The sequence below is a fragment of the Equus przewalskii genome, chromosome 18 (genome assembly GCF_037783145.1).
Source record: "Equus przewalskii isolate Varuska chromosome 18, EquPr2, whole genome shotgun sequence".
NCBI lineage: Eukaryota > Metazoa > Chordata > Mammalia > Perissodactyla > Equidae > Equus > Equus przewalskii.
The window spans coordinates 22,761,148-22,787,332 of record NC_091848.1 but is presented as its reverse complement, the minus strand read 5'-3'; the positions used below and the strand labels follow the sequence as shown (position 1 = coordinate 22,787,332).

Sequence of the window (26,185 nt, the reverse complement as noted above, 5' to 3'; positions counted from 1 at the left end):
CTGTGGTTGGCTAGTCAATGGCAGTTTCTAATGTTGAGGCAATATATTAAAAATGAATTTTATTATCGATATACCTGTTTTATGTTGGGCACGGAAGATGATTATATGAATTAGTCTGATAGATACAAAAGAAATCCATTTAACAAATATTTACTGAGGACTTAATATGTAAAAGGCTCTGTGCTTAGGGCTGGGGGTATGGTGGTGAATTAGCCCCTGCTGTCAAGAAATTTATTATTTGGAATAGGACAGACAAGCACATAACCTATTGCAATGATATTTGAAAGAAATTCTGATAAGGGTAAGGGCTGGACTGCCATGGAACATGTGAGCAGGCTCCTAATCTTCCACAGGAAGATGGGCTCTCATATAAGCTTAAGACCAAATAGGAATTAGCTATGTGGAGTCTGAACAGGGAGCTTTGTGGAGAGAAAGAATATTCTAGAAAGAAGAGAACCCCCCAAAGGCCTGGAGGTGAAGGTGAATATGGGGAGTTTGGAGAACTTTCAGTAGTTCAACATGGCTGGAGGTTGGGTGGTGGGTGGAGGGCAAGACTGGAATTGAGGTTGAAGAAGTAAAGAAGGGCCTGGAAGGCTGTGTGGAGTTTAGACTTGATAATGAAACAGAGAGCCACTGAAGGAGTGAAGAGTGCAAACTGAAACCTGCGAAGAAAGAGACTGCCCTGGGATGGAGTGAGGGAGGGGACACACAAGCAGTGGCACAGAGGTGAGGGTGACCCTGGCCAGCCTGAGCCTGAGGGTGCTGGTGGGTGGGTTACGATTCTCAGCTAGGACAGGAGGTAACCTTGCAATGATCCTAGCGACTGATTCTGAATGTGCAGGGAGTCACCATGCCAGCAGTGAGGCCTGTCCACACAGGCTGAGCACCATGAGAGTGGCCTGGCGGTGGGATCATGCAGAGGAGAGAGCTAGGAAGTATGGAAGTGTTTTTAGTTTTGATCAAAGAAGGCATTTTGGAAGACAATTTGGATGATATTTGAGTAAGTGTTTGTGGTTACTTTCTTCTTCTAATATCTCCTATATGCTTCATCTATCTGTCTTACCTTGACAATGGGCCTTTAATATTAAAGAGAACATCAGTTCCCACCATCTGGTAATGGTAATAGATCACATCAATGGGGTATTTACCTTGGGCCAAACACTGCGCTGAGCACTTGACATATATTATCTCATTTAATCTCCTCCCCCAACTCTATGAGGTATTATTCTTATCTTTATCTTCGGGATGACAGCACTGAGGTTTAGAGAGGATAAATAACTCTACAACTGGTTGGTGGAGGTAGAATTTCAACCGGGGTTAATTCCAGAGCCTGAACTTGAAAGCAAAATGCCACAGTTAAGGATGCAGACGTGTTGGACAGTGAGTCTAATGAATAGCTGTGTACAAAATTCAGACTTTGCCTTTTTTTCAAAATTTAGACATTTTTGAATGAAAAAAAATTTGTTACAAGGTTTTCGGGTTTCTTTCTGCATCTTTCTTTTGGAATTATGCTCCAAGAAAAAGCTTTGGTTAATAAAAGGTTAGCAGTTACTCATTCTAATTAAACATGGTTTTATTGAACAAGCAAAAACAAAAGGAAAAACAAAGAAGACATTTTTTCCAGGTTTTGATATTTAAAGTTTTAGAGGATTAAATTTGCCAAAACAGTAAGTAGCTTTTCATTTTTATATTTCACATATGGAGGCCAGGCACTCTTAAAATCCTTATGTTAGAAAAGATTCACAGAGCTAATGTACATTAACCTTTCAGTAGCCATTCCACTCCACTGAACAAACAAAATGTGTTACCAGAATTATTATAGCATCCTAAGAGTGAAAGTAGTCTAAAGATCGACATCTAATTTACCCCCGTCATGAGGAAATCAGGGAACAAAACAGCTAAGGAACTTTTGTGCCCGAAGCCACACAGTAAGTCTGCAGCAGGGCTAAGACCTGAGTGGTCTCTTCCACCCAGAGGAAGGACCATTGATCGCTGCATCCCTCTCGCCCTGGAAAACAGTATGGCGGGGGGGTGGGGGGGATGGGGGGGATGGGGGTGGGGGCCGGGATCGTGAGAGAGGGGAGGATTAACATGGTGCATCTTCCTGGGGTGCCAGTTTCACTCTATTTAAAAGCAAGCAAACTAAACAGTAATTTAAAACATTTTTATATTAAAACGAACATGGCCATCTTGTGGGGTGAATCGTAGGGATTTAATAAACAAAACAGGAGACTTCAAAGAAACGTCTCTTCTTGAAAAGGAAGTCGGGAGCAGGAAGAGGGGCTGCCTCAGCCTTCACTCCCAGATGTCTTGTGGTTTGAATGTATTCTCCCTGCCTTTGGAGATTTTTCAGAGAGGAAGTTTTTGGAGACACTCTGGGATCTCAGGTGTGTGATGGACAATAGTGAACCACCAATTAACAACATTGTTCATAATTATGCTGTTAAGTGACACTATGAGATTCCAGAAACACACTTTGCAGTTTTCATTAATATATAACTTAAAATTGTCTAAATACATGTTATCAGATCCTTTAATGCAATAGATTTTATTTTTTTATCTGAGAAATTTACATTTTTTAGGCTAGTTTCGATAGATAATGTGCTTGATTAGTTACAAATGTGTTACACAAATTAATGCATTTTGCTACAAAGGTTATCTTTGAAATGACGTGAATAATCTGTTTTATGCCCACAAGTGCTATGAATGCTAACGCTTCATTCTTAACTCATCTAGTCGTCATTAGGTACAGCAGCTGATACAATCTTCCATTAGGCAGCCTCAGACCTGTGGGTGGTCTTGGAAACTATACCATATGAACTGTAATACACAATAGAGTGAGTTAGGGATTTTTTTTTTCTGCTTTAATTCTGAATCTTGCGGTCCCTATTGGTTGAAATCCTGCAAAAGAATAAAAGGGACCTGATTTTAGCATCAATCTATATTGATGGGTTAGAGCAGAGTTCCTTATATACTCCTCATTGAGTAAAGGATTTAAATTTACCACAGTCATTTTTTTTCTATTTAAGTTGTTTACTTACCTAGTTAACGGAGCTGAAAAGGCCATGCTAGCAAACATGGGCACAGTCGGCTGTTCACATTTTTAAAACCAGTTGCTAATAAAATAAGCTGCTGAAAGGAAAAATCAAATACAGTTTAGCTCTACTTTGATTGAACCAGCACTGAATAAGTTTTAGTGGGACATTTTGGAAGTGTAACATACAATTCACATCAATACCGAATAGGCTGTGTTCACTGTGGTGTTATTATAAAGGGAGTCAATTCACAATGTTCGGAAATTTCCTGCTACTTTAAAAGGTCTGAAACTTAATAGTGTTACATATTTTTTAGAAATTTCTTTATAAAAATACTTTAAAGTACCTTAAACATAATAAGCGCTGAATAAATAGCTATTGATTTGATTTCCGTGACAAATATAGTGCATTGGAGGTCCAGAATGGGAGGAAAATGCAAAGTAGATAATTTTGCCTTCACTGGGTGGGGATGGAAACAAGCGGTGTGTATGATTTTAGCAACTCGACAAAGAGAAATCTGCTCACAGATCTCCAGGAAAGCGATCATTTGCTAAGCTCAAGAGAAATACTCTTTTAAAAAAACTTTGTGTGTATTCATTTAAAGAGAAAAAAAAATCTTTCAAAACAATTAGAATGACAAGCAAACTGTCTTTCATGTGTGGTAAATGAGCTACAAATGTATGCATTTACAATTTTTTTTAATATTCAAATGAGAAATCTGCAACCACAAAGAAGTTAAAACTGCAAAGTGCTACTTTTTTTCCCTCTGGCATAGATGGCCCCTCGCCTGTTCCGCTATAGTCTGGAGTCCTTAATAAAGAAACCACAAGCTATTCTCTGGGTAGAGATTTTAGCTCCCAACTTTAACTTCATTTTTAGTCCAACAGGCAGACAGTTCAAAAAGTTTTCTATCTCCTACCTTATTTTGTTTCTTAAAATCTCTAAAATCTGAAAGGGATATAATTACAGACGGTTCATCTGGTACCTTCCATTGCCTACCTGCTAAGTCAGTTTTGTTTCTTAATGGTCTAGCCTTAATGATTCAAAGTTCAACTGCTCTCGCTCCTTTTTCTTTTTCTTTTCCCCTCCTCTCCCCGCCTTTTTTCTTCCTTTCTTCCTTCTTCCTCCTCCGACTCCCTCCCAGGCCCCCTCCCCATCCCCCGGCCCCCTTTGGAAGCCCCTGGGATGACACTGTTCATTGATGCATCTCCCTCATTAGCATTGCTGCAGCTTGGCTCAGTGGTTTCAGAGGCAATCCGTCATGAGAAAACTGAAGAATGTGCCCCATTTGCATGATTCTGTGCCAGAATGCAACTTTTTCTCAGCTGTTCTTTGTGTAATTTCCCCTTGAGCGTTCAACTTTCCCATGAAGTCCTAGAAATCATATTAGGGATTTCCAACCCAATTGAAATGCTCCTCAGATTAGTTTTACATACTTGCTTCCTTCCCCCCACAACTTCATAGCTCTTCATGAACAGAGCAAATTAATATATAAAAAGCAGGTTTAGCCTTATATTGTTTGGAAATGTAGGGCACAGTAAATGAATAATTTTGCTTTGAAAGCACAGGGGTACGTATTACATGTGCAAATGTATATTTATTACACATGTCCAGATGAGGCCACAACACTGATAAATACTTGGGCAATCTCTGCTTCTTAGTCACTCAGTGCCATTGCAAATCACATCCTCTAACCCGATACAGAGAGACCCAGCAGATACGGCAAAAAGCTGGATGAAGCGCTCGCTGTTTAATAAAGAGAACTTCCCACATAGGTCAAGGAGACCTGCTTTGCAGCTCTTGGATGAGAACATTTTAATAAATAAACGAACGAATTCATAACAGCTAACTAACTGCTAATTAAATAAGTATTCTCACAATATTTTTTTTCTCAGTAAAAAATGATGACGATGACAACACTGGGACATGCAACCTGTTACCAAGATTTCCTCTTTCCAGAAATTGAGATAAATATAATGTGCTTTATACACAGGACACCCTCCTTTCCAGAAGAGAATGTGCTCCATTAAAACATGTCCATCACATTGCATTTGAATTACCAACAAACAGAAAACAATTTACACACATACAGATACACAATCTGTAGCCCTTTTTAATGACGTGTTATTCCTCTCAGTGTCATTATATACAAATCAATATAGTCTTTTCATTCCCTCTTGCCTTTTGGGGGCAGTTTGGAGTAAGGATAAACATTCTATTTTCATGTTTATTATTTTCATTCTAAAATCTGGAATTATTATTGTTTTATTACTTTTTGATGGTTGGAATGTATCCATTTTGATAAAAAAGTGAAGATATTCCAAAAATGCTTGTTATAACTACTTAAAATTTTAAATTGTCAATATTTTAGAAGGAAAAGATGAATTTAGACTGAGAAGGCAGAAAATATCAAACTCAAAACTTACTGAGTTCCAAACAGAATTAGAATGGCTTAAAGATAACTCTCTGCACCAACAGAAGAAAATAAAGCTCTTAAAATACAGAAATTTGGTTGTTGGAGGAACACTCACACGGTGATTAGAGTTAGGTTGCAGAAGATTTCATTAATTATAGGTGACTGATTTTCCCTGAGCAGACCGCTCAGGTCTCCCAGCCCCCCGACACCCCCGCACCCCCAGCTCATCTCAAACTGTTGTCTAACCTTTCCCTTAATCCATCTCATCTTGAGCTGATGGGAACTGCTTTCATTCCACCTCTTGTGGAGGTAATGAAACAATCTTCTTATTCACTTGGTTCCTCTGAGCCGGTGACATGCAACAACAACAAAAAAAAGCGAGCGCCCTGATTAATGGCTGCTAATTAGCAATGTTAATGACCAGGTGTCCGAGAGCACGGCCAGCTCCTCTCAGCATGGAGTGATCGCTCAATGAGGGCCCTGCAAAGCCATTCCCAGTGACCCTTCCCCTGAGCTGCCAGTAATGAAGCCTGCTTGCTCGTTACTCCCGGGAGAGGCGCAGGGGGAGACCAGGGCCTGGGACCCAAACCCTTGCCTGGGGTCTAGTGGATCTTCCATTAATTAAGGTTAGCATTTCTGGCCCCCCAAAAGCTCAAAGGTAAAGGAGCCAGGAGCAGGCAGATGAACTCCAACCCTCTTTTCTCAGAAGGAGATTCTTTTCTAAATGGAACTAGTAGTTAATTTGAACTATCTACATGCATATCTATAATTTTGACTTTATATTAGCTGTATATACCATCTTCTCTGATTCTATTCTTATCCTGAGATAATTCACGTGGTGAAGCAAATCTCATGCTAACTCTCCAATACAACTTTCTATCTGGGCAGTTTAAGTTCTTTTTGCCATTAACACAGATGAATGGCAGCAGAAACCCACAGCATCTAGATCTGTGCTTAAAAAAATAGTAATCTTTTAAAAAGTATTTTCCTGCTTAGGAAGTGGGTTAAGCGGGCAGGTTCTCTTAGCTTTCATACAGGAGTAAGGGAATTATATTAACTTAAAAAACACACACACACACACAAAACAAAAGCAAGATTTTCCAAGAGCTTTATAGAGATCAGCTCTAAAAAGACCTGAAAAATCATTTTGTTAATTAGCATTGGTTCCTTTTTTTAAACGCTGACCAGAAAATTGAAAAGTGACAAGACTGAAATCTTTGCAGATAATTAGCCATAACCAGTATTTGGCAATTTGTGACAAGCTGATTCGAAGAGTTTGCACATTTATTTTCTCTCCACTGGTGAATGGCCTTGTACTTTCTCCAAGGAGGGGAGGGGGGCCACTCAGTTTGGAAGAAACAGACTAAAATGAAGGAAGGTATGCCATGTCGTCACTTTTGTTTGAGCAGGCTCTTTCTTTTTAATATACATCTCAAGGAAGGATAGCATTTTGGCCGATTTAGAAATCCCCCACCCCGTCTTTTAAAAAAAATTTTACTTGTTGAAAGATCTTATGTTTGATACCATTGTGATACCAAGTTTCTCTTGATGACATTTGTGAAGAATGTATGATTTATTTCAGGAGAATAAGTGCTATTGTAAAAAATTACCAACTATTCATATGTGATGAAATACCACCCATGCACCGTACCTAACAGCAGGGTTTAAAAAATTATGGTCACTCGGTTGCTGCTGGCTAACAGGCCCAAGTGAAATTTGACAAGGAAAACTTCAGAGCTTTATTCCAAGTGTAGACAAGGCTGAATAACGTCACCTCATGAGCTCGAAAGGAGGCTGCCTAGGCAGGAGCTGGCTCTTCTGCCATTAGAGCTCCCCTTCTGTTGCAGTAATATTTGATGTCATTTTTCAAGAGGAGGGGTAAAATTTTTCTCCCTATGATTAGAGAATTTAGTAAACACTTTCATTATAGAAAATTTGGAAAACGTTGAAAAGCGCATGCACACATGTGTCCGCGTGCATCCGCACATGCACAGCACCCACAGTCCTAACCAGAGCTATCCACGGCCAGCATGTTGCTGTGTATTCCAGCTGTCTTTTTCTATCCATAGTTACTCTTTCGCTTTTAACAAATTTGTATTGTACTGCAGATAATGTTTTATAAACTGCTTTTTAAAATTAGCAATCTAGCATAAATCTATTGTGAAATATTCTTCTAAAATGGCATATTATGACAGCTTCTCCTAAGAGCCACGAGTCTCCGTTAACCGTTCATGGGTAATGGAGTTTCTAGAGTGATTATAGAGTCATGTTACTAGGATCGTCCCAAGGCTAAAGGGAAGGGCACAGGCACCATTCTAGCCGGTCCCTTCTACATAGTAGATATTGAGGATTTGTTGAGGATTGAGTTATATCTCTCCGTTAGCTCAGATCCTACCTCTGTCTGTTTCTACAGCCCATAGAACAGTGCTAAGGAGCCAAAGAGAAGGAATGAACGTACCAGTGGTACACTGTATCCAATGAATTAATTACTAGCAAAGAAAGGGCCAAACTGTGTGAACACAAGCTTCCTGAGAGCAGAGAACTTGTGTATCTTCTCACCTGTGTATCTGCAATGCCTAGCACCATACCTGGCACACAGTAGGTACTCAGTACATCTTTCTGAATAAATGAATAATTAGAAAATAAATTTGACTATATTTTAGTTTGTTCACTTATTAGATTCTGATGTTTTTCTTGAGTGGCAGAGAGAGTAATGGATTTTAGTTAGTGCCCCTGGGAATGCTCGCAGGGCATAGTTCTGAGGGAACTCATCCTTGTTGTACGTTACATGTAGCACTGGTAGAAATAAACATGAGCAGAGACATGGCTCTGTATTTCTAGCCAGAATTCACAAAAACCCTAAGAGCCATTGCTTCCTTCCATGTGTCTTGTCCTGTTTGGTCCTCTCTCTGGTTAAAACAATCTGGCAAAAAATTATTACTTTTGAGCCCCAAGATCCTTAGTTTGGACTTGCAGTTAATATGCATTCTAAGCTAAATCTGGCAATTGAAAGATTTAAAAGTATTGTGTATCTCTTTTGTCTTTTTTAGGTTTATAAAACAAAGTCCATCTGCAGACTGAATGTATACTGGCCTAGAAATTGAGTAAATAAGTCATGAATGGCCGGGGAATCAGTTGCACTTAGTGAAACTCTGAGTTAAAAAGTGTGAGGTTAATAAAAAGAGGGTAGTGCCTCTTAGTTGATTTTTTCCTTTTATAACTTAAGAAATACCAGTAAACCTAAGAAAATGACCAAGAAATAATTGAAAATAGCCATCTTGCTTCAAAAGATGTTTTGCAGTAATTAGCGGAAAAAGCAGCCGCATCCTCGGCAAGACGCGCTTCTCTATTGTGCGCGGTGGGGACGGCTGTTCCTTGACCTCGCTCTCTCACCTACCTCTGGCGCTTTGTGCAGGCGGCAGGGGCAAAGGGGGACACCTCTGGTAAATTTAGGCTGTTGGAATAGCAAATGGAGAATGCTGTAATGCATTCACCCTTTCATCCATCTATCCATCAATCGTTCTATTAATCAATCAATTGAAAAGCCTGTTTAAGCATCTCTCTACAGCCCATTATCCACAGTGAGTCAAAGAAACGTGGCTCCTACACTTTGCAGCTTGTCGTTTTAGAGAAAACAACAATGGAGGTAGGCACAGAGGATAAATAGACAACAGGTAAAACACTGAACAAGTATGTGAAATGAAAAGAGTGAATAATATTAACATTGTCAATCAATTAACGGGTATTTATGGTGTGCTAATTACACGTTCTGCACCGGGCTAGGGTGCTCTGTGAGTGAAGTGGCTAAAGAGCAGGACGAATTTGTATAAATTGCAGTTTTAAGTAATGAGAAACTAAAGAGGTTTTCTTTCTATTCTGGATAAGACTTTGTTGAGGCAAGTGTATCTGGAGAGGAGGATGTGCCTTCTCGTTTTGGTTCTTGTTGAGAAGAATAGAGTGCCTATTGGGCTGGCTGGGTGGCCTAGTGGTGACGTTCCTACTCTCCCCTTTGGTGGCCCGGGCCTCGAAAGTTCGGATCCTGGGCGGACCTAGTACGATTTGTCAAGCTACGCTGTGGCAGCCTCCCACATAAAATAGAGGAAGCTGACACAGGTGTTAGCTCAGGGACAATCTTCCTCAAGCAAAAAAGAGGGATGGGCAAGCTAGAATGTCAAGCTGGCATGAGAAGAGCCAGTCAAGGAATGCAGATGGAAACCCCGGGGTAGTGAGGTCTTCCTTGGATGTAATTGTGACCCAGAAGAACTGTGACTCAGAAGAAGTCTTGGAAGCCACCCACAAGGGTCTTGTGTCTTATTTGTAATGCAATAGGAAGTCCTAGAGGAGAAGAGCGTTGTTGTAATCAAAACCCACAGTGGAGAAGATCTCTTTGGTAGCAATGGTAAAAGGCTGCTCAGCGAGAAAGAAATTGTACTAAATCAGGCAAATGGTGCCCAAGGTCTAGATTCTAGGTGTCTTGTTCCTCTAATTCATGCATCCAGGAAGAAATAAATCCTTATTATCTGAACTTTGTTAGAGGCCCGGGAGAAGTAAATCCCAAAGTTTCGTCAAAGTTTGCTGTAATTGATAGCCTGTCTTCATATAGGATTAATTCATTTTCAATATCTGGGTAAAAGTTTAAGCAAATACTTTTGGATAAGACTGGGCCAAATGTGGATGATAAATGGAATGATCATAATATTATTTTGAAATATCTAAAGAGTGAAGAAGACAAATCTTTGTTCACTATCAGTCCTACGGTAGGTTGTTGTGCTGAGCACTATATACATTTCTAATTAATCCTTATAATCCTCAAGATAGAGTAATGTTATGCCTATGTTACAGATACTGAGGCTTAAAAAAAATCAAGTAACTGGACCGAAATCTCACAGCCACTGAGTGATTAGGAGTGAATCTTGTGACACCAAGTCACTTTGCCAGAGCACCATGCTGTCTCACGTAATTTGGGCATTTTTTTTTTTTTTTTGGTTCTCCCTTTGGATATATATTAGCCCAGAGTTGGATGAAATCAATGTTTCTCATCAATGTATCCCTCCTCCTCACAGTTTATTTGGCAGACAAGTTATAACGGTTGAGTGGATATGTCTGGTCTCTCCTACCTTTGGATTACAGTCATGATAGCTTGTTCTCCTGAAGCTGAGGATGTCCAGAAAGTCTTCATGCTCAGGACTAGTAAGGAGCCAACTTAACTAAAATCTTTAAAGCATCAGATAAAGAGTTTGATAGTAAAAGCTTTCTCACAAGAGAGGATAACCTCAGAAAAGGGCTAAGGTGGCTGACAAAGTATATTGAACACCATCCTGCCATTCTGAAGTCAAGTCCCAATTTTAGGAATGCTAAGACTTCAATCTGTACTTCCGAAAATTCTTCATAAAAGACCCAGGGTTGTGATTTTCTGCTCATCTTTGCCCTGAGGTTGTGTATCCCAGACCCTTAGGACCATGTCCTTGAAGGTACGGGAAGAGACCACACTTCTGTTTCCACGATGCATGAAAATTTCTTCCACACCTTTTAGAAATGTAACTGTGAGGAGTTTGAATATAAAGTGGTTCTCCTGGGTGCCCCCAACTGTTTGAGATCAGTTTTTTGATGAGGATATTGATGTCATATTACAAGATTATTAGACAAGATTATTGGAACATTGGCCCGCAGTGATTGCTTTTTGACAGAGACAACAAGAGGCTGCCTGGATTTTGGCCCACCATCCAGGGGATCTGCACAAATGGGTTCTCCATGACCAGGGCCTGCTGGGGACCCCGCGTGCACTGTATAGCATGAGAGAGTCCTGAGTATTCTCCTAGTTTAGTGCCTTTTGAGAGATGCTGAGGCATTTTCAGGGGTCTCTCAAAACAGAGCATTGCATTTGCACTCAAGATTAACCATTATAGTGAAGCAAATGAGAACACTGAGGGGCTGGTGTTTGTCGTTTTGAAATCCAAAAAGAGCTAAAAGATTCTCTCTGCTTTGTGTCAGATTCCTCTAAGAGCTGTTCTGTCTAAATAATACCGATTTAAAGGAAGGTAGAGAATCAGGAAAACTAGTATTTATAAACTGTATTACACTAAGCCCTTTACAAATATTATTGCATTTATTCTAGGTGATAGATATTACTCTTTCTATTTTCCGTGTTAAGAAACTGAAGCTCCAAGAGATGAAATGTTGTGGAGGTAGTAAGTGTCAGGACCATGCATTCAAGTCTAGGTGTGACTCCAAAATGCTCCAAAATGGTGCTGTCCAATATGGTAGCCCTATTAGCCATTATGACTCTTTAATTCAAATTTGAATAAAATATAATTAAATATTCAATTCCTTAGTCAACCTAGCCACATTTCAAATGCTCCCTAGCTGCATGTGGCTAGTGACTACAGTATTGGACAGAGTAGATATAGACTATTTCCATCATCAAAGAAAGTTCTATTGGACAGTACTTGTTTGTAACCAGGTTGGGAATTTTTCTTGGCGTAAGTATTCATGGAAAATAATAGTAATAAATCTTTTATTTTAGTGGAGAATGGTGGGGGTAAAGGAAAAGATGGAATATGAGATTTTATATTTTGAAGACTTTATATACTTGAAAAATCTTTAATGAAGAGAGTAGTCTAATTGTAGACATACTTTTGTAGTATAAGCTAAACCAATAGTAATAATATCTAATTGTCTAATACTTCTTTGTATTATGTGTGTTATTCTAAATTTGTTATAAATATAAACTCATTTAATCCTCACAAAAATCCTATGAAGTAGATGACATTATCTTCTCCACTTTTTTGGGTGAGGAAACTGAGGCACAGTGAGGTTATACAGTTTTTTAAGGTTATCAAGTAAGGAAAAGTAGAACCAGGATTGCAACCATAGCCTGGCTTCAGATACTGGATGTGTAACCATTATTCCATACAAGAATTTTTTTTGAGGAAGATTGGCCCAGAGCTAACATCTGTGCCCGTCTTCCTCTATTTTATATGTGGGACGCCTGCCACAGTATGGCTTGATGGGCGGTGGGTAGGTCTGCACCTGGGATCTGAACCAGCGAACCCCGGGCCACCTAAGCAGAGCATGCGAACTTAATTGCAATGCCACCAGGCCAGCCCCTATGCAAGAATATTTTATAGGCTTACTTAGGAGAAAGTTTTGAGACTAAGTTGCTGATTAGAAATGGAGTCACAGAAAGCAATACATTGTTTTTTTTAAAAAGAACAGCCTGAAAACCAAGCAATGCTTCCTTTTGCGTGCTGTTTGTGTATATATGTAAAATCCATATTATATATACACATACACATATATAAATTTCCATCTTTATGAGATGAACAAGTCAAATGTAGTGTTGTTAATGGCAAGTAAATGAAATAGAAAGGAAAGGATATTATAAATGGAAAAAAGACAAATACTATATAATTAACTCTTGGAAAAATTTATTTTCCCTAACTGCTTCAACCATAAGTAAAGAGAGAAACAGTGGTTAAAAGCAAAGCTTAAATGGGCTAACCTTAATATTTTTGTAACCTTTGAAGTTTACAAAGTAGGTTTAAAAGTTCTTCAAATGTTTCAGAAAAATTCTGGAGTGAGGGCTTCAGATTTGACTTGAAATACCATAAATCAAATTTCTGTTACCCTATCTGTGTATAATTTGTGTACTTGGAAGTTCTCAATTCTTTTGTAATCTGCTCATCTAATGCATTCCAGAATGGTGTTCTTTTGCCCATCCATCTCAGTTAACCTCATAAAGGACAATAAACAAGGACCATGTCCACGTTGGGGTCATTGGCATTTCGTGAGTTGACTGGCTCTATTGATATCTTACTGGTTGGGTGTTTTAGTCTTGTGGATATAGCTTGTGTTTTAAGTAAATACAGAAAGTACTTAGAAGGTGCTAGCACTTATGTTTATAATTTTTAAATTAAGAATAATAATATGGAAAACTAAATTCAATTTTCATCATTAACTAAGCCCTTTAGTTCTCAAGTGGAATCAATTTAAAACTCAGCTTATTTTGTAACATTTTAGCTAATGAGTGGCTTAAAAAAGGCTTTACTATGAGAAACAGAGCTTTTGTAAGAAAAAGAGACATGTAACTAATATTTTCAATTTAGTTTGGTGTGACTTTGTAAATTAAGGTATTAGCTATGAAAATAAAAATCTCATTATGTTTTTGATGGTCACCTTAACAAATTGGCATGTGATGTCAGAACACACCTCTATAATGACCATATCTAAAAATTTCCCTTACCTTTTTGGTGGTTGTAATCTTACCTTTCTTCCCCATCAAGATGCCCACTTTGAATGTGTATTTGTAAACCAACTGAAAATTCTGCAATACAGAGTAATATATAACAGACTATTTGTTACATAATTATTCAGAACAATATCCATTTTTCCTCAAGAATATAGAGTAAAATGCACTGAATGTTACATATAGGAATGTGGTGATTTGAATTTTTTTCTGTTTGAGCCGTAATTTCAATGTTGGAAACGACTTTAGAGATCGTCTAGCCCACCCCCCTCAGAAGCTGTGGTGGACTGACCCAGCGCCCCATAGAGCCTGGCAGAACTAAGCTTTCAACACTGCTTCTGTCTCTCCAGGAGCCATCAACCCGTCAAGACTTACCACATTTTGTTCACTTTTTGACCTGATCTTGGACACACCAAATCGTGATTCAATAACCCCTTCAACCGTTTGAGAAATCGATTATCTTGCTTTGCTTAGCTAGTGCAGTCAAACATGTACTAAGTCTCCTGTGTACATCATCCATGTGGTACTATGAATAAACGGAACCACAGAACTAGAAGAGACCTTAGAGATTATCTAGTTCAGTCTTCTTGAGTTTCAGATGAAAAAAATGAGAAACTATATGATCGTTCAAAGCCACAAGGCTAGTCAGCAGCAAATTTGAATCTCTATTCCAGATGGCCTGACCTCGAGTCTGTTCCTCTTATTACTGTGTTATTTCCAGTGCAGTGTACATTTCCGAGGGGATGGTCAGGTGTTCAAACAAGAAGCCAAATATTGCCAAGGCCTAGTGACTCTTGTTCCAGTTGCGTTCTGTGCGGTTGGGATGTTGACTAGCCATAAATATTTGCCAAAGAATCATGAATCAGCTCAGCTGGAAATAGACTTTGATATGCAAATGACAGGGGTGGTTACAAACGTGAAAAAAATTTCTTAAAAATTTTTTTTGGATAAGTTATAAAACACATGGGGTCAGGTGACCCATTTAAGAAAATGACGTTCTCCACAATGTCTCATTGCTTTGGGAATATTGCATTGGAACCGAGCTTTGAATATCTCTGTGAAGAATAAAGGCAAGAGGAAAGAGGGCTGCGTGTCGACAGTAACCGACAGACAAATGAAAACCTGGGCTGTGTCCTGAGAGTTTTAGGTAATCCAGGCTCATAATTTGATTTGAGAAGAGCTACTCCAGGCTACTGTGTAATTATAGAAGCATTCACTCGGCTGGCTCCTGTTCGCCTCATCATGTTCTACTTCATTGCCCTTTATGCTAAAGCCCCTGTTGATGAGAGGGCGGAAACAGTAAGTACAAATAAAGCAATTAGCAGGTGGGGAATGCTACCACTGTTTAAGGATAACATCCAATCTTTATTGGTACTTATTAAGTAGAAGTCTAGAGCTTAGAGACAAAGGGAAATATCGCAAACCACAAAAATGAGAAGGAGTGTAGGAACAAAAAGAGAATAAGGGAAAAATTAGACCAACGCATCTATTTTACATTTCACAAACCTAATCACAAAGGCTAGTTTTAAAAATAATGTCAAACCTCCAATTTATTTATATTATAGGGAGTTACATTCTCAAGTAAAATACACCTTCCTTTAAAGTTGTCTTACTTTTTCTGACCTACTCTTTTACTGTGTGGATTAACTTGAAAAATATTTTTAACAGTTGCTGTGTTCAAATGAGATTAGTGTTTTGAGTCTGGGTTGTAGTTAGACCCACCAGCAGGGGGAGTTCGGATAATTAGCAAACCTCTTCTGTAGGGTCCTGACACTCAGAGCACAGATTCACAGCCACTGTTGGCAGAGTTGAAAAATGCCCACTGTAGACAAGGAATATAATGGGCAAAAGGAGGAAAGCAGGAGGATTTCAAGAACACTTGAAATCTTAGCACATGATATTGAAGGTGGACAAGAAAATAGGGCAGAGGCTTTCCACCTCCCTCCATTCGCGGAGTAGTCCATGCACTCTTGTTCTTGTTTACTTATCTGAAAACAAGGATAATAAGAATCTGTCCATCCAGAATGCTATCATTCTCATGTCTCCGTGTATAGCATTTCTCTTCTTGCTCCAGCCTTATTTTGTGTGTGTGAGTAGCAAGGTGGACTATAAATAATTGCCGTTCATTGCAAAGCAGCCCCAAGAAGATGCCCCTTGAATTTGATTTTAGGCTAGTGCCTTTGTTCTTGAATGTCTTATCAATTAAGGCTCTTTTCAATTAAAGTTCTGCTGGCAACTTCAGTTACCTAAGCAGGACATAGCTTCCTATTTGAATAGCAGATTTTCAGCTAGTCAACTGAAAAGAAAGGTGTGGAAGTTTGCAGAAAAATCAATATGCTTTTCCTTGACCTGAGACCGTGATAGGAGAGACAGAGATATGTGCAGTTATCTAGAAAGATAAAGTTTTTATAGTGCCGTTGCTTGTTTAATAGGGTAGCAATTGATATTGCAAAATTAAGTCTCTATCCTCATCCTGGGAAAGGATTTTCACCCTCATCTTTTGGGGCATATTTTTAGTTCTCGTTGTTATACACTCTTCTTTTTCACTCTTCCATCACTTAGCAGTCACTTGAGGCAGACCGAGATGGCCAAAAGTAAAATCTCTTGGGTGATGATACTGAGAAGCACGTTGCTTTCACGCTTTGACAGAAACCACAGCACTTGAATAGGAAGGACAGTATCTCAGTCGGACTAAAGGTCTGAAGATGATCATCAACAGGCCTTCCCAAGCATCATTCAAGGGGAGGTGATGCATGTAAGCAAATCTGGGGAAGATAACTTCCAGAAGCGTGAAAAAGGCCGGGCACTTGGCATTAACGTCTTTGTTACCTTTGGATAGTCCTAGTTAGAAAAATAGGCATATCATGGATTTTCTTTTGAAAAGTGTACGTTGCATATTTAAAATGTTTATTTGAGAATCACCATTGTACTCATGAACTTTTATTAGAATCCCAGTCCTGGATGTCCAAAAAATATCAAATTCCCAAATGACAAATACTAAGCCATAATTTCATAAGTGTACACAGTTTCCACCTCTATTCTCTCTTATCATCATCTTCATAGCCACCACTGTTCCTGAATTTCCTGTGGTGCTTCATATTTTTGAAGGCATTTTCATAATCATGACCTCAATTCTTCTCAACAACCTTGTGAATTTTACACACAGTGAAGCTCTGTGACCCACTCAGGGTGGCACAGTCTGGAACAATATCTTAGTGTCTAGGTCTGTACGAATCAGGAGTGATCGCCACCTGTTATCAGTGTAAAGATACAAATGCAAGAAACTGGGAATTGTTTATAGTAATTATTCAGCCATTGGGAATTATTAGTTCTTTGTCAAAAGATGAATAGAGCAAAAGATTCACATATTCTCTTGAGACTGGGAATCTTGGTATTTTAGAAATGTTGCAAATGGCAGAATAGAATACAAAAAGTATGATTCATCTTTTTACTCCTCCCTTTCCTACCTCCACGCTTTTCCTCTTGCATCAGTCTTAAGGGTACAGTAGTGGGCAAACCCGGATGGTTGCGGTTGGGCTAAAAGACTTGTGATCGTCACTGTTTAACCTACAAGTGGGGCTTCAAAAGCAGCCACTGGAGATGCCTCTGTTCCCTAGGATCTCACCTTCCTCCATGGAGTAAGAACTCGATTGTACCTACAGGGAAGCTGTCAGGAATTTTTCTGCTTTGGCAAACCCATAGGCATACTATCTGTTGTCCGATTCATCTCCCATAGCCTTGACTCCTGATAAATTCCTTTTCCTCTACATAGGGAAATGAACTTTACAGTCGATCAGTTTATATTTAATGAGAACAATTTTTCTGAGAAATGCCCCTTGACAGTTTGAAGGACTGAACAAAATGACTTAATTTTTAAAACAATCATTTCAGTTTACAGTATTTGTAAACGCCCAGGACAGTTAAAAAGAGAAGTAATGACTGCAGATTGGTGCTAATGAAGGAAAGCATTGTTTTTATTCGACCATGAATGTAACCAGAAATACGCACAATCTCCCTCAGACATGGGTTCTGCAGTTCACAATGTCCCACCTGGATGCCTTTCAGGGGACTTTCCCTCTTGATGGTAGCCCGAGGCCCCTTTGGGCCTGGCCTGGAGAAAGCCTAAATGAATTATCTCCTTACAGATGATCAATAGTGGGCCACAAATGATGATTAATGCTTCAGTGTTGCCTGGAGCCTCTGCACCTGATGCTATTTGAAACTCCTGCAGGAAATGCCGCGTGACCTATTCCAGGGTGTCCCTGGAGCCGTGGCAAATTCCTCTTGCTCACTCAAAAGGCACACTTCCTCTTGTTTTGGGTGGTCTGCCTAATGCCTAGATTTGAAAATGTTCAAAGGAGGAATAAAGAACATATTTTAAATTCACAAGTAAAATACATTACAATTGGTAGAACTTGGTGTTGATAACAGAAAACGTGGAAATAGCGTGATTCTCTGTTTACTACGAGCATTTGGTGACAAGCAGGCCTGATGGCGGATTGACAGCACCTCCCTTCTCTCTCTGAAGCAGCCAGTTCTGACCAGCTGTTCAGGCCTGCTTCTGACTAAGCGAGTCGTTCCTTTCAGATCCTGTTTTCAAGGCAGTCTCTGATGGTAGATGGAGGACACATTTTTCCCTGCTCGTCCATGTGTCTGTACCATCATTGGCCTCTCAGAGACTCCGAGTTGGAGGTCTTCATTACTTCGCCTCACCAGCCTTTCTGAACCAGATGCAAAGTACACACCCCAACTGGTTTGTAAAAGCAGCACATCTAATCACATAATGCCTTTATAATGTGGTTTTTTAAATTAAGTGACCCACAGGATATTAATCTGGTGGTAACAACTCCCAAGGGATGGAGCACTGGCAAACACTTCAAGAGCAGCTAGTACGACTATTAAATGTGATGCTCATTTCATCTGAACATATGGAAATAACAAGTCATGGGAGAACTTCAGTGCTCTGTACACGCTATATTGTTCATAAAGCTGTCATAAATAAGTGCCTCTTAAAAGGAAACCAATTAATAAATGTGCATTGAATTACAAAGTTTAAATATTCCATAATATGGGATCTCTCTCCCTGCTCCCTCCACCCACATTCCCACCCCTGCCAGGGCCCCCTTGTTATTCAAGCTGTTATAACATTTTCCACTGCGCGGCACATCTCAGTTTTGTTGTTGTTGATTGAGTTATTTGGTTGGGCCGGCTGCTTAAAAAAAAAAAAGAAGAAAAAATCTGTAAGCTATAAAATGCATCTTCTTTCTTCCTTTGTCTGTGTATTAGAGTCTGGCTTGGCACTAGGGCCCCACCCCAAACCTCCCACCAAGAGTATGTCTTATTTCTATATGCTTGTGCATGTTCAGCCCTACCTCTTTTGAAATGATGCCCAAAACCAAGCAATGTTTACATAAGTAAAAGGGAGTTTCGCTTTTATGCTGTAATTTCTGCATGGAGCCGAGAGTTTTCCTAGCCATACCTTATACTTTGTTCATGGGCGAACTTCTATTTTTCTAATGTGATGGTTTTATCCAGTTTTGACAACAGATTTCTTTAGGAGATTACGCACCTGGAATTAACTTTTTCTGCCAAGAATTACAGTGCACCTGGAAGTACTAAATCATTTTTATCTATGTTCTAGAAGTTTTTCATAATGAAATTGCATATCTTGAACTTGACCTGTCTCTTGACTAGAAGCTTAAGGACCAGAGTTGGGTAGGTACGTATATGCTAGTGTTATGAAGTAAATATATCCAGGACGTGTTTACTTCTCACCAGCCAAATACTCGCTACCTGAACATCTTGCTTCTTAAATGACTCTGCTTACTGCATAACATATGGAAATGTGAGTATGCACCTTCAGCAGACGGTTTGCTATGTTTACACCAGTTCTAACACTAATCCCCATTAATATTTGATATAGTTCCCAACAGGTTTAAGTAGATGTCAGACACCATATCTATGGCATATGTGTTGGGCGTGATATATACAAGGAGAAGGATGAAGAAGTGTTTTTTAGGAATTTCTTTTCTGAAGACATTTTTGCTAACTACATTAAGTCTTTTGAAAATGTGAAATACTCTTTATGAGGATAAATGCCACCAAAATATAACATCAATTGATTAAAAAATCAGACAGGGGGCTTATTATAAAGTCCAGCCATACCGGCAGTTTTGAGACCTATGAAATTTTCTGTCTATTATGGAACTGTTGAGAAGACCTTGTGAGGGATAACAGCAAGACTGTCCTCAACCGATTCAGAATTATGAGTTGGAAAACTTTTTAAAAACTCATGCCAACACATCAGAAAGATAATATAGTGTGTGTTAGAAATTACTTAAATGATTTCTTTGTGTGTGTGTGTGTGTGGGGGGGGTTTGTCGAGGATGACTGGTATAGGAAATTTAGAGAAAAAAATTCCCCTGAAGTTTTGCTATCAGTATGAGATCTCCTGTGTTTGCCATGAAACCTGAATATGCTCTGCTTTTCCTTGATGTGAAGTCATACGGGTAGAACAACAAATGCTTTTTATCCTTAGGCATCCTTGCCCTGCTCAGTTTGGTTATACCCGAAATTTGCCAAACTGGTTCTGCTTATTCTTGTCAAACAAGGATAATTTCTTCTCTTGGTTGTCTCTGATATAGTGTCAGCATTTTAAAGGCCAAAAGTTGCCATAGTGACAAATTACATGAGTATCAACATTTTTTTCTGTTTAGACAAAAACTCTGTAAGATTAAGAAAAGGAATAGAAAAATCATGGTTAAACTAACACATTTATTCTGATGGATTTTTTAGGCCACACGTAAGAATGATATTGTCAGGGATGTAAATGATGTTTAGTAAAAAAAAAAGGATACAGGAAAAACGAAACATAGATACATTAAAATATATCTGCTCCCAAATTCAAACATAAATAATTGAATTTCCCAAATTACTAGTCTCTGTAACTGTGGTTTAATTTGATGTGAATGTGACTAAATTCTACCCTGGATATAGATAAAATCATTATGTTCTTTAAGTAGTTCAAATTTCCTGATAACCAGCAGTCAAACTGAGAAACAAGCAGAATTAGTAGCCAAGTCTAATAAACCACTGGGAAAAATTGTATCTGTCTCATCCTTCTGGTTCCCACACACTCTGGTTACATCATTACTTAGCCTGTAAACTCGGAGGCCAATTGGGCTCCAGAGCCTGGGTCAGGTGACCAAAACATCAAAATGCGTCTGAAACTCTACCCCGAAGATGGGGTTTCAGCAGGGGCCTCTGGATAACTGACTCCTCTGCGGCTGCTGTGCAATTTTCGTATTTTATTTCACCTTTGCTTTCAGACTTAGCCCTTGGTCCCACAGATTGACGGCCGAAGCAAACTTGTTGATGTGGGTTTTTCTGTGCAGGTGCGTGGGCAAAATTATTTCCTGTACCACGTACTACCCTCGGTTATGTAATAGCTTACAAACACAACGACTGGACGTTTCCCTAGGAATTGGTTTCCATCAGCAGAGAGAATTCTAACTTCTTGGTTTTCCTTTTATTTTTTTGGTTTGAAAAATGTTTTGATTTTTATTTTATTTTAAAGCGTAATTTAATGTCTAAATCCACAAAACTGAAAAGCCAAGTTTATCAGGTCCACTGGATACAACTCCCAACGCTGGAGCTGAAACGCTGTGTTCCTCTTGAAGGAACGGAAGGTGTAACTCTATCACCTTGCTAAGGTTTCACAGGGCAAGTATAGTGATGACAACAACGACTTGTTTTCTGCAGATGTAGAAAGGCATTTTTTTACATGTGCAGGAAGCAACAAAAAACCTGGTCTTAGGGGACAGGTGAGTGAGTTGCCTTGCAAGAAATAAACCAAATAGTCCTTAAAGTTGTAGTAACACATACAGAGCCAAAAGCCTGACACTTCTGTACACAAACATGTTTTCGTGTTCAGGTTTACATTTCTCTTGATTGATAACGGTAGGTGCTGTAATTATTTCTGGCTGAGAACTTTTTCTGAATTCTCTTGAAGAAAAATTCATCAGAAATGGAAAATGCATTGGAAAACATCCTTGGTACATTGTTAACAGGTATTCAAAGATGCCTCCAGGATGTAGAGATGATGCACTAAAGGAGGAAACTCGGGGGAAAAGTAATTTTGTCAAAAACCCAGCCAAACAAAGCAAATTACCCTCTCGAGCCATTCTTCTTGGATCAAAGGATTACAAGTAAAATAAATTTCGTGACTTATACAACAATCATTAGTGTGTGCTAATTATTATTCTAGATGGTGGGGATACAAAGAAGGTGATGGGGAAAATGATAATGATGATACTAATAGCTAGTATTTATGAAATTCTCACTATATACAACACTGTACTAGCTGCTCCACCACTTTCATCCTAATCCTTACATTACATCCAGAAAGGTAATTATTGTTATTCCCCCCAAGGGGGAATCTGAAGATCAGAAAAGTTAAATGATGCGCTCAAGATTGCACAACTGTTATGCGGTGGTACATAGAGATAGAATGCTGGTCTATATCTGATTTAACCTGGGACCTGTGTCCTCAACCACTATCCCACATTGCCTCTTTGGACAATTCTTTCTTTGTCCTTATGGTGTTTTTACTCTAGTGATGGAGTAAACCAGATGAAGAAATAATTGAAATTACACGTGTTAAAACGTCAACAGAACTAAGTGCTTAAGGAAAGTGCAAGTTTCATGGAAGAAATGGTCCAGGCCAGAACAGTGAGGGGAGCCCTGTGTCTACGCAGCAGAGCAGGGAGGAGGGTGGGTGGTAGAATAATGCTCAGTTATCTTTTTCCCTGCAGGTAATCCCTCAGAAATAACTGATAACTACTTTTATCCTGCAAAACTATCCCTGAAAGTGCTGTGTAAGACAGAGCCATCTCCCGTCCCCACGGGTGCCTGCCCAATAAAGTAACTAGGTGCTCACATATTTTCCAGCACAAGTGCTTCATTATTAATTCATGGTCCAGGTCCTCAGTACATGCTGTTACTAATATTAGGTTTCAGCAGAGAATAATGAACAGGAGCACTGGACTGGATGTCTTAACATTTTCTAAACAATGTCTGCAGTGCTAAATTCTATTTCTAGCTTAATTGGGGTCTTTACATAAACAAGAGGAGGGCTCTGTAGTGTTGGGGAGGCATAATTTTCCCACAGCTTAGCAACAGAAAAGATAAGAGTCAGCATGATTAGGATCCTGTGGAAGGTTAATGCAGGTAGGGATTTTCCCCCGTAGGTCTCAGCTTATTCTTTTTATGTCAGACGGGAAAAGGGGAGGCCTCCTTAGTTAGGATTCCAACTCGAAAGCCCAGACCAGCTCCCTGCTTTGAAACTGCATCCCATCAGGAAAGGAGGGAGGAGGAGACCTTGCTCTGGTGGGGAAATGGTCCCCTATAAGTGGCCCCCAGAGCAGGGCTCGCTTATCCATTAGGCACAGTGCTGCTGGGGCCCATGGTACTTTTAGTGGCTCCCATAAATGTTTTCATTTTAATTCTGTTTAAAACAAGAAGAAAAAAAAGAACATAATAAGCACGAATATATAAAAATGAATCCAGCCTGGCTTATGTTCATCTTTACACCAGTGCAGTCATAAAGTATAAGTTTTAATTATTGTCCTGGAGGAAGCGAGCCACAACGGCAAAATGCCCCGGCTCATGAAAATCCTCATGTGGTCCTGCCCCCAAGAGGCTGCTCACCCAATGGCACAGGGTAGGGGGTGCCAAACAAGTTAAATTATTTCATCAGACAACCTGTTCTTCTTCACTATTTCTCACTTTAGATCTTAGAGGAAAAAAAATAACTATATGGGTTAATAAGAACATTAAGATCACATTTCCTCTGGGTTCCCCACAGTGCCTCGCTTGGCACAGAAATAGCATTCAATATTAAGTTGCATTTAATTGAAATTGACTTAAAGAAAAAGCACATTGATGTATTTATTCATTAAGTGCAAGAACTATTTATTTAGTGCCAACTGTGTGCGGGGCACTGATGGCACTAGGTGTTAGGCGTATAATGGGAAATAAGATAGACATTCTCTCTGAACTCAAAGAGCTTCAGAGAAGGACAATAAGAAGAAACACAAACACGATGTTTTCTAGGGTGGGGGTTGGTGAAAATGAGATGGAGAAAATTCCTGATTTCCTGATGGAGAAAATGTGTCAACCTCCTAATTAAAAGAGACTTTCTTCTATGGCATTGAGACACAAGCTAAAGCAGTCATCAATACCTGAAATGGAGCTAGAGCATTGCACTTGGTAGTTAAGATTCATGAGCTATTCAAAAATAAAGGATGTTTAATTAAAACTAAAAGGATGTTTAATGGGCACTGGCAGAGCTCACCTAACTGGGGTGACTGGCTGTTCAGGCATCGAGAATTGGGGAGTGTTGTTCCTGTGAAGGGGCTAAGTCACAGCTGAGCATTTTCTCCTTGCTGTTGTTGGGCTTGCTAGGACTCATGACAATTTTGAGATTCAACAGATAGAAGAGTAAGTTTCAATAGGGGATATTGAATCACTTGGTTTTAAGTAAGAACCAAGCTCTATTCATTTAGTGTCTCATAACAAAAATTCAGGCAACACGTGGACCTTGCCTGGCCCATTCATGAAACAGACATTGATTGAGCCCCTACTTTACAGGTTTTGTGCTTCCTGTATGGTTTACAGAACAAAACAGACTACTCCTCTGCCCTGGCGGAGTTTACATTCTAGTTGAAGAGGATAATAAAAATTTAAATAATAGACTAGGTAATTGCAGATTTCTATAGTACCATTCCAGTGGATATCTTTTTTCTTTTAAAGATTGGCCCTGAGCTAACTTCTGTTGCCAATCTTTCTTTTCTTCTTCTCCCCAAACGCTCCCAGTACATAGTTGTATATTCTAGTCGTGGGTCCTTCTAGCTCTGCTATGTGGGATGCTGCCTCAACATGGCCTGATGAGCAGTGCTAGGTCCTTGCCCAGGATCCGAACTGATGAAACCCTGGGCCTCTGAAGCAGAGCTCGCGAACTTAACCACTACACCACAGGGCCAATCCCCCAGTGGACATCTTTTATTTTGGCTTTTTTGCTAAGAGCAATGCTATTTTCCCTGACAGATGGTCTTGGTAGGCTATGAGTCAAGGGATCCTGCCTTTTCCTAGCCACAAGGTGGGCATGTGACCCAAGCTTGCCTAATCGGTATCTCTTTCCTGGAGATTTGAGGGGCTTGGTATTGATTCCATGGGCATGTGGCCAGATTCTGAAAAAAGGCCACCATTGATATCATGGAGTCATCACGAACAGCCATAATAGACCGTGCCTGTGAGTTCAAGGTAACTATTGCTTTAGTTTTCTGTTGATAGGACTGAGTTATTAGGCTAGATCGACGCTAAATCTCCTTCATCTGGTGCTGCCTTTTTGGAAATCAATAGGAATCATTAAGAAGAATTTCAGACAGAACATACGATGATTGGATCAGCATGGTATGATGGAAAGGGCATAGGAGTTGCACAGATTTGGGTCCCAAATAAAGCTTTGTCACTGGATCGTTGTGTAATGCGTGTAACATCAACTCCATGGGGTTGTTGGGATGTTTAAATCTGGAGGGCCTAATGTAGTGCACATGCCCACAAATTTCAGTTCTTGTCCCCTACCTACTTCTACTCCGCCTACTTACCTGCACCTACCCCCTGTCCTACACTGTCTTCATCATTACTATGTTGCCAAATTGTTGGGAAATTTAAAATAATATGCAATACCAACTCTGGGGAGAGAGAGGAAATAGGAAGGACTGAAAGGCTGTCTAGTGAATCTGCAGCCTCCTCCTCCTCTCTCTGGAAATTGTAAGCTTGGAGTCAAGTGTGGACCAGAGACTCAACTGGCTGAGCCTGTGCCTCATGAACTCTGCCTGGCATGAACACTTCTGTTTCAGCACATCTGTGACTGCCATATCACCAGCCTTTGCAGAAAGGAGGATTAATTTTATTGTGCACTGGATCAGCAGATCTGGTGACATAATGTTGGACTACGAAGAAGGATTACTCACCAGTTTCTGGATGCAACATTTTTAGAAACTCACTCCACTTAACGATAAGTGTCGGATCTATCAACTTCCCCTTCTCCTCACTCCCACTCTCCAATCACCCAACCAACAAACATCACTTAATGCAAAAACCAGCTCTCTTGGGACCAGATGGATACAATTTTTCTTCAGGATAAGACTCTGGATATTCCCCCAAAGTAAAGGTTTTATTATACTTCTTCAGTTATTAAAAACAGATGCATCATGTTTATAATGATGGCTCCATGCACTTTTTTCTCCTCTGGGTTTATGGAAAGCAATTTGTGTAGGGTAAAATAATACAGCATTTGTGAATTATTTTTGGAGAAAAATAGGAAAATTATATAGTCTGCAAGCCAGACAGGGCTCATGGTCATAACGAAATATGGCTACAACCCAGGGCAAACAAAGCAGAGAGCTTCTTTCTGTGCCTGTCAGA

At 39.6% G+C, this 26,185-nt stretch overlaps 1 long non-coding RNA gene across 1 annotated transcript; it reads right to left on the bottom strand.

Moving 5' to 3' along the window:
- Positions 1-2,173: 2,173 nt before the first annotated feature.
- On the bottom strand, positions 2,174-5,833 carry LOC139076940 (uncharacterized). Its single transcript, XR_011529031.1, has 3 exons — positions 5,698-5,833; positions 3,042-3,132; positions 2,174-2,901 (listed from the first exon to the last, which is right to left on the bottom strand). It is a non-coding gene; the product is annotated as an uncharacterized lncRNA (long non-coding RNA).
- Positions 5,834-26,185: the final 20,352 nt, after the last annotated feature.